This window comes from Coturnix japonica, chromosome 5, assembly GCF_001577835.2.
Source record: "Coturnix japonica isolate 7356 chromosome 5, Coturnix japonica 2.1, whole genome shotgun sequence".
NCBI lineage: Eukaryota > Metazoa > Chordata > Aves > Galliformes > Phasianidae > Coturnix > Coturnix japonica.
The window spans coordinates 31,692,100-31,708,116 of NC_029520.1; the positions used below are offsets into that span (position 1 = coordinate 31,692,100).

General features: G+C 33.5%; 1 long non-coding RNA gene across 5 annotated transcripts in view; it reads left to right on the forward strand.

Moving 5' to 3' along the window:
- LOC107315030 overlaps positions 1 to 16,017 on the forward strand; it is a 193,397-nt gene that overhangs the window by 96,243 nt on the left and 81,137 nt on the right. Inside the window, exons 11-13 of one of the 5 annotated variants that reach the window (XR_004307396.1) lie at positions 1,830 to 1,984; positions 2,580 to 2,696; positions 6,012 to 6,107. The exons of 3 other annotated variants lie outside the window; for them this stretch is intronic. This is a non-coding gene — a long non-coding RNA (uncharacterized LOC107315030). The remainder of the gene's footprint in view (positions 1 to 1,829; positions 1,985 to 2,579; positions 2,697 to 6,011; positions 6,108 to 16,017) is intronic. One more of the 5 variants, XR_004307397.1, reaches the window with a different exon arrangement.

The following is a 16,017-nucleotide window of genomic DNA, read 5'->3' on the forward strand; positions in this document are numbered from 1 at the left end:
CTTAACATTTTAGCAAGATCACAGCAATGTAATTATCTGTAAATCTTTTAGAATGTACCTCATTCTTGTGAAAGCTATCCAATTAGTTAAAGAAAAAAACTTAAACATTTCATATCAGGCTTTGAGCCTTCTGCAATACACTTTGTTATTTCAACTTTATCAATTTACTAGGTATATGCTTTCAAAAATATTTGGAACATTGTTGGGGTTACCAATGAGTAACTCTTTAGAAATTTGTGAAGTTCACCTGAAAACAACCTAACTGAATGTTGTGGGCCTTGATAAAATTTTCTTTCTATATTCAGGATGAACATATGCAACTATTAATTGAAAGTCTCTAAGTATATTAATTTTGCTGGTCATATCTGCTGATCAAGCAATCATTTAAAAATTGATTTTCATTTACCTCTTTAGTTTCTTGTTCTTCATGCTTCACTATGATACTTTCTTGAAAAATAAAGGAATTCCAAAAGGGGAAGGGTTTAGTTCAGCTGAAGAAAGTGCTGGATCAGGTCTGTGCTGAACGTTAGTGCTAGTATATTCACACATTTTTTATACTCACCATCTGATTGTGGTTTTCTGAGACTCTAAACTATTCTGCCTAAAAATAATTGAGTGCATGTAAGTAATCTCAAGGAATATAAAAACATTGTGCCTCTTTAGGAAGATATATACGTAGTTATTCCTAAGACATAGATTAGGATGTAACCCTATGAATGGAGGCATTGTTGTCTTATGCACAAACAATCTGTCATTCTCTCTATAATATCTGTATTTACAAATCATGTTTCATTAATATTTGACACATCTGATATATTTGACATAATAAGTTTTTGACATGTGTTTTCATTTTGAAGTGGAACTGTCTTCACAGCTTTCTGAATGAGACAGCGAGTTTCTTTTTGATCTGTGGAAGAATGTATCTTTAATGGAATATATGTGGGTACAGGACTATTTGTGTACAATCTCTCTTCACACTGTGTCCTTTACAAAGTCTACCTTTGGCTTTGGAGTCAGAAAGATATATGAATAATAGGCTTTGCAGTCCTTGTAGTGAAAATCTGTCCTTATGAAAGTGGTTATAACAAGGTCACTTATTACCTAGAGATGACATAAACCAGGAAAATGTATGTGTAGAAGGAATATACTTGACACAGTGTAAGTCCTATCTACCCTTGTCTGAGGATAAATGACTAAAGAGATATCAGCATGTTTAAACATCTGCATGCCACTCACATTAAATGAGATGGGAACAATAAACATGAAAATATTTGTATGCAATCTGCATTTTGCCTTTGCAGTCTGTCAAAAGCATAAAGCATTCAAAACCAAATTCTCTTGTTAGTGATATATGAGCACTATTACTCATTATTTAAGAAGTTTGATTTCATTTTCTGATTTATTGTTATTGCTATGGAAAAAAGTGCTTTCAGCATTCAAATGAAAGTTATATTGAACTGTTTTAAATGTAATAAACAGAAAAATATTTTTCTGAGTGCAGTACATTGGACGATAGAGGCTAAACCATTTGACTGTGAAGAATGATATCCTAAAAAGCTGATAGAACGGTAACAGTAAGCATTCAGAGAGATATGGATGTAGTCCTGCAAACATTACCGGAGGCTTGAAGCCATAGTTTTCGTGCAAGGTATTTTTCGATGTTTGAGTAATATTTGTGAATAATATAGGAAATAATTTTTTTCCTAGTGAAGCATCAAATACATTGTTAACAAACACACGTTATTCAGTCCACTTTTTAAAACTTCATTTAATACTGTTTATGTACATTAATCTGCATTCTTCCTTTTCTCCATTGTGTTTCCCTTAAGACAACTTCTACTGAAAAAGATTCACTCAGATGTGTTTTATTATATCATTGATATACATTCCTAATAACCACATGGAAGATCAGTGTGGGGTAATTAGTGTGCTGTGAATTCACACCTGAGCTTAAATTACAGTAATGGGGCTGAGAAGAAGGCTAGTAAATACATATGTTTGTTTCATCTAAGAATAAAATTTAAACTATGGATAATTTTCTTGTTACTGTATTCAAAATAGCTTTTCTGCTGTAAACATAGACTTTAATTTTGCAGTCAGGTGGGTTATAACTGTAAAGAAAAGGTGACTGCTGGAATAAATAGACTTTTATGGAACTTTTTAAAAAAATTATTTTACTGTAGCAACTCATGTTATATACTAGCAGGTAGTCTTCAATAAAAATTAATCTGTTGCTTAACTGTATAGCTTATAAAAATATGCATTTTGAACTGGTGTTTTGTGGATATATAGCTTGCCATGTGGTGAATGCAGACTTAATGAGGAATTTAGATTATTATTATTTTTTAAAAATGTAATTCAGGCAGCATCTTCTCTTGTTTATTATGATGGATACAGATCTGAGGATTTGAGGTTAGATGACATGTTTCTTCCTCTGGGTGTATTGACAAGTGCAGAGTCCTGTTAACTGGTATGCTCCCAACAGTCTAATCTAATTGACATCTTGGACATTTTTTAATTTTATCATTATTGGCCATATTGCTGAGGGGTTGATAACTGATAAAAATCTGTTTCCACAGTTTAACTGGAATAATTGCTCTCTACCCTGGAGTACACTCTAAAAGGAAAGAAGTCTTACTAAATGGTGAAATTTGAAGTTTTGCTACTGTCAGTGTAGAGTATGGAATGAATTACAGGTGAGGTCATGTCATTTACAGGTGTTTCTGCAATTGTGGTTTTCTTTTTAAAATACATCTACAAAGAAAACATCTCCGCTAATCCACTCAGCAAACTGCAGAAATAATGAAGCATGATTCCTCTTTAACTCTCATTCACTGCAAAATTTTGGCTTCTCACAGTGGGAGTAGGAGCACTCTAGAATATTGTGTCTACTTTTGTTTTATATGGTCATAGATAAATAATGCTGCAGAATGAAATCAAACTACATAATTATATATAGAGAGAGAGCCAGGTCACATATATCCACCTGATTCCAAATAGCAAACATTGCCTTTATGTTGCACATACATTCCAGATATGCTGTAACTAATAACTATGTTATTCAGTGTATTTTGGACTGGAATAGTTCTAGCCAAATCACCAGTTCATCACCAAATGATTCATCTCTTTAAATCTATTTAAAAGTAACCGGCAGAGTGCTGTGAGGATTCAGCAGAGCTTCTTGTAGAAGAAATGCTTAAGAAACCACACAAACTCAGACATTACACTTGCTTCATGCATATCTGTTCATATCTTGTCTGTGTCCGCTACTTAAATCAGAGCCCACTGAAGCCAAAAGTGTCATGGACATTAACAGAAGTAGGGTTATTTTTATACTGAAAAGATTATATTTCATGAATTTAAAAAAAAAACAAAAAAAAGAAAAGAAAGAAAAAAGAAAAAAAAGTCATTCAACAATGAAGAAAGTAAACTTCAATTGGAAAAATAAATTGGGGTAATGTGTCTTTGAAAATCCCATTGTAAGCAATCATTAATGCATAAAAATGGTCTAAAACTGACTTCTAAAATATATATATTGTCAAAACCTAATTAAAGAGCAAGAATAATGGGAATATATGTGCAACATGCAGCTGATGAGAATTAGAAATACCTATGCAGTGAAAAGATATAGACTTACTTTTCCAGTCATTATTTACTTCAATGCTTAAAACAAGGGAGTAAATATCTGAATATTTTAAATAATGGTATAATTAAAGTTTGAAAATAAAAAAAATCCCAATAAAATAACTGAAAAGAGGCTTTCATAGAAGAATAATCTAGTGCCAAATTAATGTAATAGAGTTGTCAGTCAATGGAAACAACCTTAGTGAGAGTGTGAGCTTTCCTAGTGATGAGTATACACAGAAAATAGAGTAAGTGATCTGTGTGGCTGTATCAGATCTCTTTTACTAATGAAACAAAAAGAAATTATACACAATAAAAAAGCTGAATGTAAGGCAGTAGGCTAAGAACAGTAGAACAAGCAGGTAGAATAAGTAACAAAAGTTAGTTTCAAGGGAAACAAAGTAATAATAAAATTTGTATAAATAAATGGAAAGACCAACAGAGAAAATATTCTATGGCACAGTAAAGACCTGTATGCGGGTCTTTTCCTTTGTTAACTGAAATAAAAATTACTGTGATGGATTTTGAGATAGTAGTTCTGAAGGGTGTACTAACTTTAATAGAAAAAGAGTAGGTTACATAAAATGTAGGAAAGTAAAATGAAGGTGAAAGGTAAGGTGAAACTTTACTCTCATCACTGAGTTGTAGAAGTCTATTTTCTGTCTAAGCCGATTTTGGATCTGCAAATTCTATATGGATTATAGAACTGGTGATAGCTAAGAATAGGTTAAATATATGTAGCTTGTTTTTAAGGAGGAGTAAATGTAGTTCTGAAGGAACATGTTTCTTCTAATCTAGATCTCTTGGTCTTCTATGAAGACAAATAATTACTAGTTTATGACACTAGCTAGTTTATCATGTCAGTGATGGGAATTTACATCCTATGTGAATTGGCCACAAGTGGGAAAATAAAGAATAGAACTTGTCCTTTTCATAGGTGATGCTACATCATGTGACAATAAACATTGCTTAGTAGATGAGCTTTCAAAAATTTCTGTTAATATTTTCTGAATATATTTAGAATAAAACATAGAGTACACAATGAAGTAATGATTATGCAATGTGATAAACGTAGGAATGAAACCGTAAAATCTTTAAAAAGGAGACAGAAAAAAAGAATAATAATGTTCTTTTCTTAGAAGGAAAAATGTCATTTACAGCTTGATGTTTTTAAACTGTGAACAGATTTTGTCTTGTATCTCACATTTTAGGTTTAACAATATTCCATTTGCTTGTTAGCTAATGCTTTGAGTTATCTCAGGTATTCAAACACATGACAGAATTCTATTCTGATCTTTGAACTCCATCTGTCTGACCAGTCCTTTATGTTTGCAGTAGTCCATTTTATGAATAATAATCTACCTTCCATTTTAAGATACTGTTTAGAACAATTTATTTGTGCATCTATAGTAATTTCTTTGAATATCTACAGTCTGATAAAAATTTGCCTGCTAATATCATTTAAATATGCAGAAAACACATTCAATTTGTGTTATCAGTCTATAATCCTGAAGAATAACTCTATATTAAATTAAATGGAAAAGTAGTTTTTATCACTATTACTGTCACTATTGCTATTAATTATATACCATAAAATATTGAAAAATGATCACCCTAATCTTTAATCTGGGTTGAACATCATTGCTAATTTTCCAAATTTATGATGTTCAGTTTTATGTCTACAATCAGGAAATGTTTTTCTATTTAGCGAAGCATTTCTTGAGGAATGAACCAACAATTACATTCTACTGTACATACTGTATTTTTCTATGTAGTTACAAAGTTTACTTATACATTCGCCCATTATTCTCTGAATGTGTGAACTTAATTAAAAATACTTAAGGTATTTCAAGTAATGTATCTTGGTAAATCTACTTATACCATTGTGTTAAAACTAGTCTATTACTGATAGTCAAATAAGCAAAGACTGACTACCTCAGCTCCTATATAGGTATATAGTCAGCAGTTGTCACATCATTTCTTACATAAGAAACAGTATTGTTGTTCTTTTTCCCCATTGTCATAATGCCTATTCCTTATTCTTTGTTTGCATCCCCATAGCAATTTATTCATGATTTAAAGAGCCAATTGAAAAGGATCTTATATTCAGTGGTTTGTAATTGCCACCTGAATTATGGTATTATTTTGATGCATTTCTTCACAATTTCCTTATAATACTCTTTTATTCTATTTCTTTCTGTAGCACATAGTAACTCTCCCACAGAAACATTTTCTCTTATTGCCCATTTCCTCTCACAATACTTGCTTTGTAACATCATACTGATATAATACAGAGATCATTTGATAGGTAACGTTTGTTAAAGACAATAACTATGTCTACAAATGGGACTAAACCTCTATATAGGACCACTTGATCTTGTTTTCAGGTTATGAAATGAAGAACAAAGTACTATCAGCCCAGAAAATTGAGAGTTTTCTTTATGGTCTGTTAAAAGTGAAGTAAATCTAGATAAAGAAAGAAGGTAAGATTCTATATGCTTTTCAGAATTATATTTGGTTGCTATTATTAAGTTCTTATACCATAGAATACTCTAAGGTAAATGTATGTATAGTAATACAGCTGTTGCTATGTCTGTTCCCCAAAGATAGCTCAAAGAATAAAGTAGTATATGCTTCCAAATATACTTTGGAATGTGATGACTTTAGTATTTCCACATGTATGATGTACCAGAGAAAAAAATCTAGTCAGTTGTAGTCATAAATTAGTACCTTAGAAGAAGCATGAAAAGAACTGCTGTTTAAAAAAATATACTTGGAGCATAGCTTCTTATGTATCTGTACTACAATACACTATACTTGCAGACAGAATGAACTCTTAGATCTATTACAGTAATGCAATAAACCTTGTTCATTTCCCCTTCACTGCAGTTTTATGTAGATCTTGTGACCAAATTTCAGAAAGAAATCAACCTTGTAGTGAGTTCATTCTCAGACCCTTACAGAGACTGAATTTTAATTGATCATTTTGCTTCTTCATACTAATTTGGGTACACTAATAAATTTTTATCTGTGACTGATAAAGAGTTGCAAAATATTTGTCACATGAGAAAATTTCAGGTTTGGTCACATTAAGTAACATAGTAAGGAAAATGTCAGTTCATCCAGTTTCAGATGACTTTTGCTTTATTTGACATTAACATGTATGCGCTAATGTTTTTCCAACTCCATTTTTTCCTTCTTTTTTAATTCTTATTTGGTAAATGTTTCATATGTATGTTATCTTGTCTCATTTTACATCCTGTGGGAGTTCATACCTGCTTATTATTCCGTGGTAAACACTGATATTTAGGGGAAATCCATTTGAGGAAATTTTATAGTGACATAAAAAAATAATTGAATGTGGAATTGTTATTATTCTCTTTTCTGTTGTAATTCCTTAGGGTAAACTAAAGTATTTGCTTGTATCTGCTTCTGGTGTGTAATCAAAGAAATCAAATGATTTATAAGCAGCTAAGATAAAATTTGGATGTGAATGCTATATTCTTACATAGTAGAGATAAAAAGACTTGTCAGTTACTGTTCTGTAGCTTAGCTGCCTTTAAACCCACAAAACTGACACAGTAACAGAACTATTTAAGAAATTCTTTTAGGCCATTTAACAGACAAGCAGATGAAGGCTGTCAGTGATTACAGTGAAAACTACTGTAAATCTGTCAAATCAAGAGTCCAGAAGAGCCATTTTACCTGTATACTTACTATATCAAATTTTGAATGTATACATATACAGAATAGAAAGCTTAAGGTGGCTGAGTCTCTGTGAGAATCATTTTTCTGTTCATTACAAGTGGTCTTTTAAGTTGATTGAACCTCAAAGGAAACATAGAGATTTTTATGGTAATTTCTTTCTAGTGGTTATCAAAGCTACTGTAATACAGTTTGCCCACACAATACAGAGACTGAAAAAATGTGAGGGAGATTATATTGAGTGTACAGAGATCTTGATGAAATTCAGTGTTAAACTTCAGCTATTTTTCTGTTTTGTATTTTTATTTTGTATTTTTCCCTCTTTTTTCTTTAATTTATTTTCTCTCTCTCTCTCTCTCTCTCTCTCTCTTTTTTTAAATTTTCATTTCTAAATCAGCATATTGAGATCTCAGGGGGTCACCCAGTCAGCCTCACTTCTGTGGCCTGGATTTAGTTGAATCAATCCTAATTGAAATTCTGCACAGGTCTGGTGTTCTGTGGGGATTGCAGATGAATGACAGTGCAGTGGCAGGAAAGATAAATATGCTGGCAAATGAGATCCAGGCTCTCCACAGAGGATGGAATAAATTACTTTAGCAATACAGTGGAGGTAATATGCTGGAGAAAGAAAGTGAAATCGAAGCTAGATTTGTTAAAGAAAAAAAAACAACACAGTTAAGATTTACTTAAAATACAGATTGCAGTATGTACTGCATTTAGACCACTTCTTCATTTCTTTTGTATTGTGAATAACAATCACTGCATATGCTTCAATTTCATTTATGCAGATGGGCTGCTTGCACAATTTGAATTCATGTAGCATTCAGAGTTTAGCTCAAGGCCCAGTAGTAACTGTGGTATAGCATATTGATTAGTATTTGATAAATATATAAATTGTGCACTAAGTTTAAGGTACTTTGTGAAAAATGTATTTAAATGACCTTGGATAATTGGCATGAACAGCTCTGAGGCACTACTGCCTGAGTAAGAGACATTTTTTGAGTCCAGAGATTTAAGAATTTTCATGACTGAATGAGCAAGCTTAAACAGAAAAGAGCAAACATTAAATTTCATAGAAATTATGGTAAATAAGATTATCTGATAGTGCTTTGTTCAGTTTTCTTGCCATTATTGTACAGTTTTTCTCAGTCTGTTTGTCTGTCACATCTTCCAGTCTAATTGTGGAATTTCTTAACCAACCAGAATTTCAGTACTCTCCTAAGAAGAATATATTAGAATCTAGTGAATCAGACAGTATTTTCTAGTGTGCATCTGAAATTTTCAATCTCTTTGGGTCAGCTGTGATGTCTTCAGGAAATAGTCCTTTACCTTCCTCTTTGCTACAATATGTAGTTACTGTACATCTTGTCGAGATAAATCACTTAGCAAAATTACATAGATTTCTCTCTTTTCATCTCCTCAGAGTAGTCAGTTTTCTCAATTGCCTATCAATAGCAATTATCTTTTCTTAGGTTAATTTGTACATTTTAGTGATGTGTCATGGTACTCCAGCTGGAGTAGTATCCCAGGCTGAATTAAACCCTACCTTCCATAAACTCAGACATCAATATTCAATTTTCACTGTTTGTTTCTGATTTATTCTGTAGCTGAATTTGTTTTCTCTGATCACATTTTAAATGTCCTTTTGACACTAGTGCTTTCTTCCCAATAAAGTTGTTTTTAATCCTTAGTTTATTGGAATGCGCTAGCTCATGCTTCTTAGAGGTCAGTCTTACCTGATTTTCAGGCTATGTTATAAAAAATATAAATATAAATTATATATTAAAAATGCTAGAAATAATTTGGCATACATCTAAGTGGGCATTACTTTTTGAAATTACTGGAGGTCCCTTGACAATAGTGGTAGTACATTTTTCTTAGTAAGAAGAATGGTGTCTTGGATGAACTGAGAATGGTAACTGATTTGAGCAAAAAGGTTCTTGTGGAGGAATTAAAAGATGACTGATGCTGGCTGGCGAATACGTGCGATCTTGTATGCTCTGAAATTGACTAGTCATAGATCAGTGTGGCCATTATCTAGGCTGGTCTGGCAACAAGAACTCTATGAGTAGAAAGGTCTTTAGAATTTAATTTAGTCTTTAATTTTGTCTTTGTCTGAATAGTGATATTTTCACTCATACTAGCTGGTACTAATTATCCTGTTTAGGAAGATCTGAGCCTGTCTTGGGGTTTTAGTTCTTGTTCAATATCATTCGATTTCTGCTGCTTCATTATTGTGATAATGGTTAAAACTATGAACGCAACCTGTCTGTGTGATAAATGTCTAACAATGTTCCTATTCTAAATTGCAGTTGCAGTTTCTACATAAGTACTAATGTCCTGGATTTTTTTTTTCTTTTTTTTTCTCCATGTATTGCTGTCTGAAATCAAGGCAAGCTTTGTGTTTCTAATGGACAGCTAGATTCAATGTTGCTAGAGAACAAGATGTATGCTTCCACAAATCTTAACCTGACATCTTATCCTGGTTGGATATAAAAAATACAGCATATTTGCACTCTTAGCATAACACTGCTCTGGACTCTGATTCAACTTGCAATATTATTCTTGAAAAAGGGGTTTACATATTAAAATTTCTATTGCTGTTAAGCAGAAAGCAATTACTGTGAATAAATAAATAAATAAATAATGTCCCACTTAGCAGCTTTAGTTAAAAAATTCCAGTGAGAATACTTCAGTTTATGTATTTGTTTTGCTTATTAGTAAGTTATATTCAAATTTTAAAAAATCATAGAAACAAACAAAAAGGATTTGAGTTCTAAATTATATCTAGGATAACTTTAAAAGCTCACTAATACATAGTGAGAATATTAAACTAAAGCATAAATATGGAGGACACAGAGCCAATATTCACTGGGATACTTTATAGACTAACCTTAGTATGCATCTTAGGAGTATGAGTAAATAATTCACATTTGCCATTTCAACAATTACTGTACGTTTATATATATTATATATTTCAACAGATACTGTATAATTCACGTATAGCAGGAGCCATGTGCTTGTACACACATTCTAGAGGTTTTCCAGGAGGTTAAGAAGTAAAGAGATATGTACTCCACACTCATATGTAAGCATACCAGTAGACTAAATTATTCTATATTTGTTTAACAAATAATTTTCTGAAAATAGGAAAACTGATGTTGCTTCTATGTAGTTTGGAAGTGATGCTATAAGAGCCACAAATTTTGAAGGATTTTTCATTCATCTTATTATTGGTTCAAATGAAGTCAGCAATGTAAGATCCAAAACCATTTGGATGTGGTTCTCAGGGACGTGATTTAGCGGAGGGTTGTTAGTTAGGGTAGTATGGTTGGATCATGGTTGGATTCAATGATCTTTAAGGTCTTTTCCAACCTGAGTTATTCTATGATTCTGTATTTTTGTTCAGAAAAAGTCTCCATTTACAATAGTAATCTGCACTATTCAGAAACAGAATGTCAATCCCAAGAATTGCCCAAGAGTTGGGCAGAGAATGGCTTGAGAGTAGATCTGAGGAGAAGGATTTGAGGCTGTTGGTTGATGAAAGACTCAGCATGAGCCAACAATATGTACTTGCAGCCCAGAAGGCCAACTGTATACTGGGTTACATCATGAGAAGCATGACCAGCAAGTTGAGGCTGGTGATTCTGCTCCTCTACTCTGCTCTCATGAGACTCTACCTGGAGTACTGCATCCAGTTCTGGGGACCTCAGTACAAGAAAAACATGGAGCTGTTGGAGTGGGTTCAGAGGAGGGCCGTGAAGATGGTCAGAAGGCTGGTGCACCTCCCTTTTCAGCCTGGAGAATAGAAGGATCTAAGAGAAACCTTTTTGTAGCCATCCAGTACCTTAAGAGGTACTTTAAGCCTACAGGAGTAGTAGAGTACCTTAAGCCTACAGGAAAGCTGGGGAGAGACTTTTTAGAAGGGCATGCAGCTATAGAACAAGGGGAAATGGTTTTAAACAGAAAGAGGGTAGATTTAGACTAGATATTAGGAAGAAATTCTTTACTATGAGGATGGTAAGACACTTGAATTGGTTGCGCAGGGAGGCTGTGAATGCCACTCTCTCCCTGAAAGCATTTGAGGCCAGGCTGGATGGGTCTCTCAGCAACCTGATCTATGGGGAGCTGTCCCTGCCTATAGCAGGGTGGTTGGAACTAGATGATCTTAAAGGTCCCTTCCAACCTAAACCATGCTATAATTCTATGAAAAGCTGTTACTTTAGCAGAGATCTGTTCAGGGTCTGAGAATGCCATAAATGAGCTACAGATTGAAAGATTCATCTTAACATCTACATCAACAGATAGAGGTTAATGGTATGACGTGTAACCATATACAGTGTATAATGTTTTTAAGAGTATTTCATGCTAAAAAGAGAGTGTAATTATCACATAGCATACTTAGGCAGGTCTTCACCAAAAAACTGCTTGTTGCATATACTAATGATCTTGTGTAAAGATCTATTAGTTGAGTGCTAAAGTTTGAAAATATATTTGGGAACAAGTTTGAATGGCTCATGATATTAAAGAGACACTGCCAGAATTTGTAATGTCCTGTCCTGAAGAGGAGCTATTAACTTTTACTGAGAAATAAGCTGGCCAAATAAGCTTTCCCTATTCTAGCTTTTGTGCCATGTGGCAAGGATGTGACCAACCTGTGAGCAGGCAACATGCCATCTCAACAGATGGGCATGAATACAAGTAGCTAGGGATATTGTTATTCTGTGTGTAGCAGATGTACACGCCTATTAAGACTGTTGCTCCCAGCTGTGAGAGTCAAAGCAGCAGTTTGCCTTGACCCTCTTTTTTAGAGCTGGGAATATCTGGCACCACTAACCCAGTTCTGAACTTGATTGACGTGGAGTACCATGAAATGCTGGAAGGGGAAGGCAGGGAGTTTGAAGTAGTGTCCTATACTGCCACAGTTTTATTTTATTTTTTAATGGACGTGATGTCACCAATACATGACACAGAAGCATTAGAAGTAAGACTATGTCCTCTATGGCTAAATTTGTCTAATATGCAAGCTGTACCCACAAAACTATGAATGGTGTACATCATTTACAAGATAATATTTGCTTGCTGGGTAAGAATTAATTGCTGTCATTACTTTAATGATCAAAGTGCACAGAGGTCAACAGAAGCAGGACTTATCACTGTATAAGTAACTGAACACTTGAATGACACTGCTAATCATATTCTTTTAGCTAGAGTAATATACTAGTAGAAATACAAGCAGTTTTTTTCAGAATCATTTTTACTTATCCATTGGACAATATACAAATTAGCAGCTTTCAGTCAGCAGCTTTTTTTGGGTACACCTAAATTTAAATTTTAGATTTCTGGAAAACCAGAAGGTTAAGAAACACTGATTCATATTATTTTAGATGCCCATATTCCCAAGAATACAGACCGCTGGAGAACTTGTTTTTAAAAAAGATGTTAGTGCTTTTAGTTGGGAAGTTGCTTTAAAACAACATGGTGAGTGGTGGGATAAAATGAGATGTTACTAAAATTTTAGTGTTCTGCATAAACCTCTGTAAACCTCCATCATGGTTTAATAATTTTGTAATTTTGCTATCAGTATTCCACATCATAACATCATATAAGCCTGTAGGACCAGTATTTTATGGATCAGAACAGAAAATGAAAATGGGTTGCCAGTAAGATGGTAGCCTATAGTGTTGCCAGAGTGTGTAGTGTGTTGTCACCCTCTATTCAGGATTTGTGGAAGAATGGGAAGTATTTCACTCATTTAAAAGTGTTCTACCTCTCCTAGAAAAAAAAGCAGCCTAAAGAAATTCTGCATCTGCAGTTTGAGTTTATGATATTCAGTTACTGCTGAATGAAAAAATTGTGGTCTGGCTTATCCCTAGTATGCAGTTGTGATTTAGGACATGAAATAGACACTCTTTGCATCTCTGGGAACTGCCTGCTTCTCAGGTAATGCCATCTTCTTGTAAGTAAGAACAGTAAAATCTCTTACCATACCTAATTTCTGCCATTTGTAAAAACCTGAAGTGTGAGTTTAATGTTGCTTGTTATCAGCTTCTATTATAGTTTTGAAACCTGATAATAGCTACCCTCCCCACACAGTCATTTCATAACTTGTCTTGTGCTATGTCCAACCTCTTATGGTAGCAAAACTAAGATAGATTGTTTGTTATCAAAATGATGAGGGTTTGGGATACTGAATAGACTCTTTTAGGTGGTCTTTAAAGCCTACATTTTCAATGTCTCCCCATCTTCCATCTTCAGATCCATTTCTGTGTGTGTAGGCATTTTATTTTCCACCACTGTATTATTTTCTTAGTTTCTGTTGTAGATTCTTTGTTTTCTTTTGTTTTCAAGTCAAATACTTTGACAGCAGAAATACAGCTTCTTATTTTAAAGGAATATGATGTTGACTAACAATTTGCATTGTGAATGTTGAGACTACGTGTTTCCATACTGTGATTTTTGTTATAAAAGACTGCCATTGCTTTGAAAAGCTTAAGAACTAAATATTTGGAACATATCAGTATAGTAGGATGAAGTAAATACTTTGCAAATATGAAGGGAAGTACCTGGAAAAAAAAAAAGGCTTGTTGTACAGTCTAGAAAAGAAAAGACTCTTCTTGTTCTCTTAGGCTGTTTTGAGCTTAAGAGATTGAAGTATTTACATGTGTAGGCTTGTATCTAGGTCTTTAATCATAATTTTTTATTATTTTTACACATGTGCTCAATCAAATGCAGTAAGTAGCTGAAAAGATAGTGAGTTTCTATATATAACATACACCAAATGCACTGCTTCCTTTGCAACAAGATAGGTGGTCCGAGCAGATCAGTTTTCAAAGATCTCAGAAGAAAACTTTCAGTTATATGATCTTATGTAGGAACTCAGTGAAGGATAATTTGATACTGAAAATGACACTGAATTCTAGTGTCTAGGTCGAAGACTACATTCATGGTAAGTTCTTTCTATTCAGCACTATTCTTTCAGATAGTGCTGGAGACATTACATGCAGACTTTGCTGAACTTCTAAGGAAAATCACTCATTTGTTCTGTAAATGCGGAAATTGGATTTTTAAAATTTCACCTTAGAATACCAGAATTTTATTCTAAACAAAATAGTCTTGCATTTGCATTTTTGTTTAATCCAGATTTGCCTTTCTTGTTTACTATAACTTTAAGATCCAACATTTTAGGCCATTCCTGAGTTAACTGTGGCTTTTTTCTAGCTAAGGAAATGTTACTTCCAAGGTCAGTGTTTAATTCACAAAGAGAACATGGCTGAAGTAATGGTGTGTTTCCTGGCAATGTTTGGTGCACTGTTTGTTACAAGTAACAATTTATTGCAGTCTGTATAATAAACAGTTTAAAAATCAAATCTGTTACCAAGAGTTCTATGCTATCTATTTATTTGCAAACAGACAAACAGGAGTGTACTGCTTTTAGGGGAAAAAAAAGTTAATAAGGCATTCCCAAAATGTATTTTACTAAACTTACATACTAGAATGGACTATTAATCTAGGCATGCTTTTTAGCCTTATGGCTACAGAGTGATTAAAATTCCAGGTTTACATAAAACAAGACCTCTTATCCATGTAACTTGACTTCAGTCCACTAGAACAATTTTGTTCATTGGATAGTGAAGTTAATGCATCTAAAAGAATGAACTATTTTTATGTTACAGGCCAGTTCAGTATGTTATATTCCTTACATTATGAAGGGAAGGGATATCCTACTTATCATTTGGCCTAAGAGGTGTGTACAATCACAATAAATAGTGAAAATATCCACACGTATGTGTGTGCAGTGATATTTGTGTTTTAGCTGAAGCAGTGAAGCATGGAAAAATGTGACAGAAGAAAATTAAAGCACAGGAAAAATGAATGAAGTTCCTTTCCTCTGTGTTTGCGTTTGTGCCTTTCTGTGGTAGGTCACTACTGGAGAATAAAAACTTGGGTGTTAGTTCTCAGTCAGAAATTTGTGTGAAATATGAGAACTAATTACCAGTCCCTGTGAGAAGGAGGTTTATTTTGCCATTAGTGTAGTTCTGAATGAGGATCAGAAGAAGTATATTTGAAATATACTAGGTTTAAAGAGGCAAGAAGAAGAGCTGGCATGCTCGTAATTTCAGTTTATTTTTCTAGCTTCCAGCTAACTGAATGGATGAAATTTCCTCCCTTTGTTATTATTATTATTATTTTTTTCTGATTAGTAAGTTGACCATTATTACTAAAATGATACTGTATTAAATTATAGTAAATGGAAGCAAGCACAAGTAATACTCTTCCACTTGGCACAAGCATCATTTTCATGATTTGTTCATGCCTCTTTGAGCAAAATAATGAACAGTATGAAAGGCCTGCACTATGTATAACTGAGGAGTGGGTATGTGAATAAAATTTGCTTTTTGGCATAGTATAAACTCAAACATGATTGGAAGCATAATAAAAGAAAGAAATGGGTTTCTTATGGCTATAGCTTTCATTTCTATAGAGAAGTTGTAATATTCACATGTTGTATGTGTATAAACATTTCAGGAAAAAAGTGGTTGGAATTGTCAGCTTGTTGCTGTAGCAGAGTATTCCTGTCTGTGGCTTTACCCAGCCACATAATCTTACATAATCTCTAGTAGCTTTATCTTTCCTCTTGCACTCCAGTGCAAATGTGAACAAACATTGTTTGTTAGCACGCCTTAA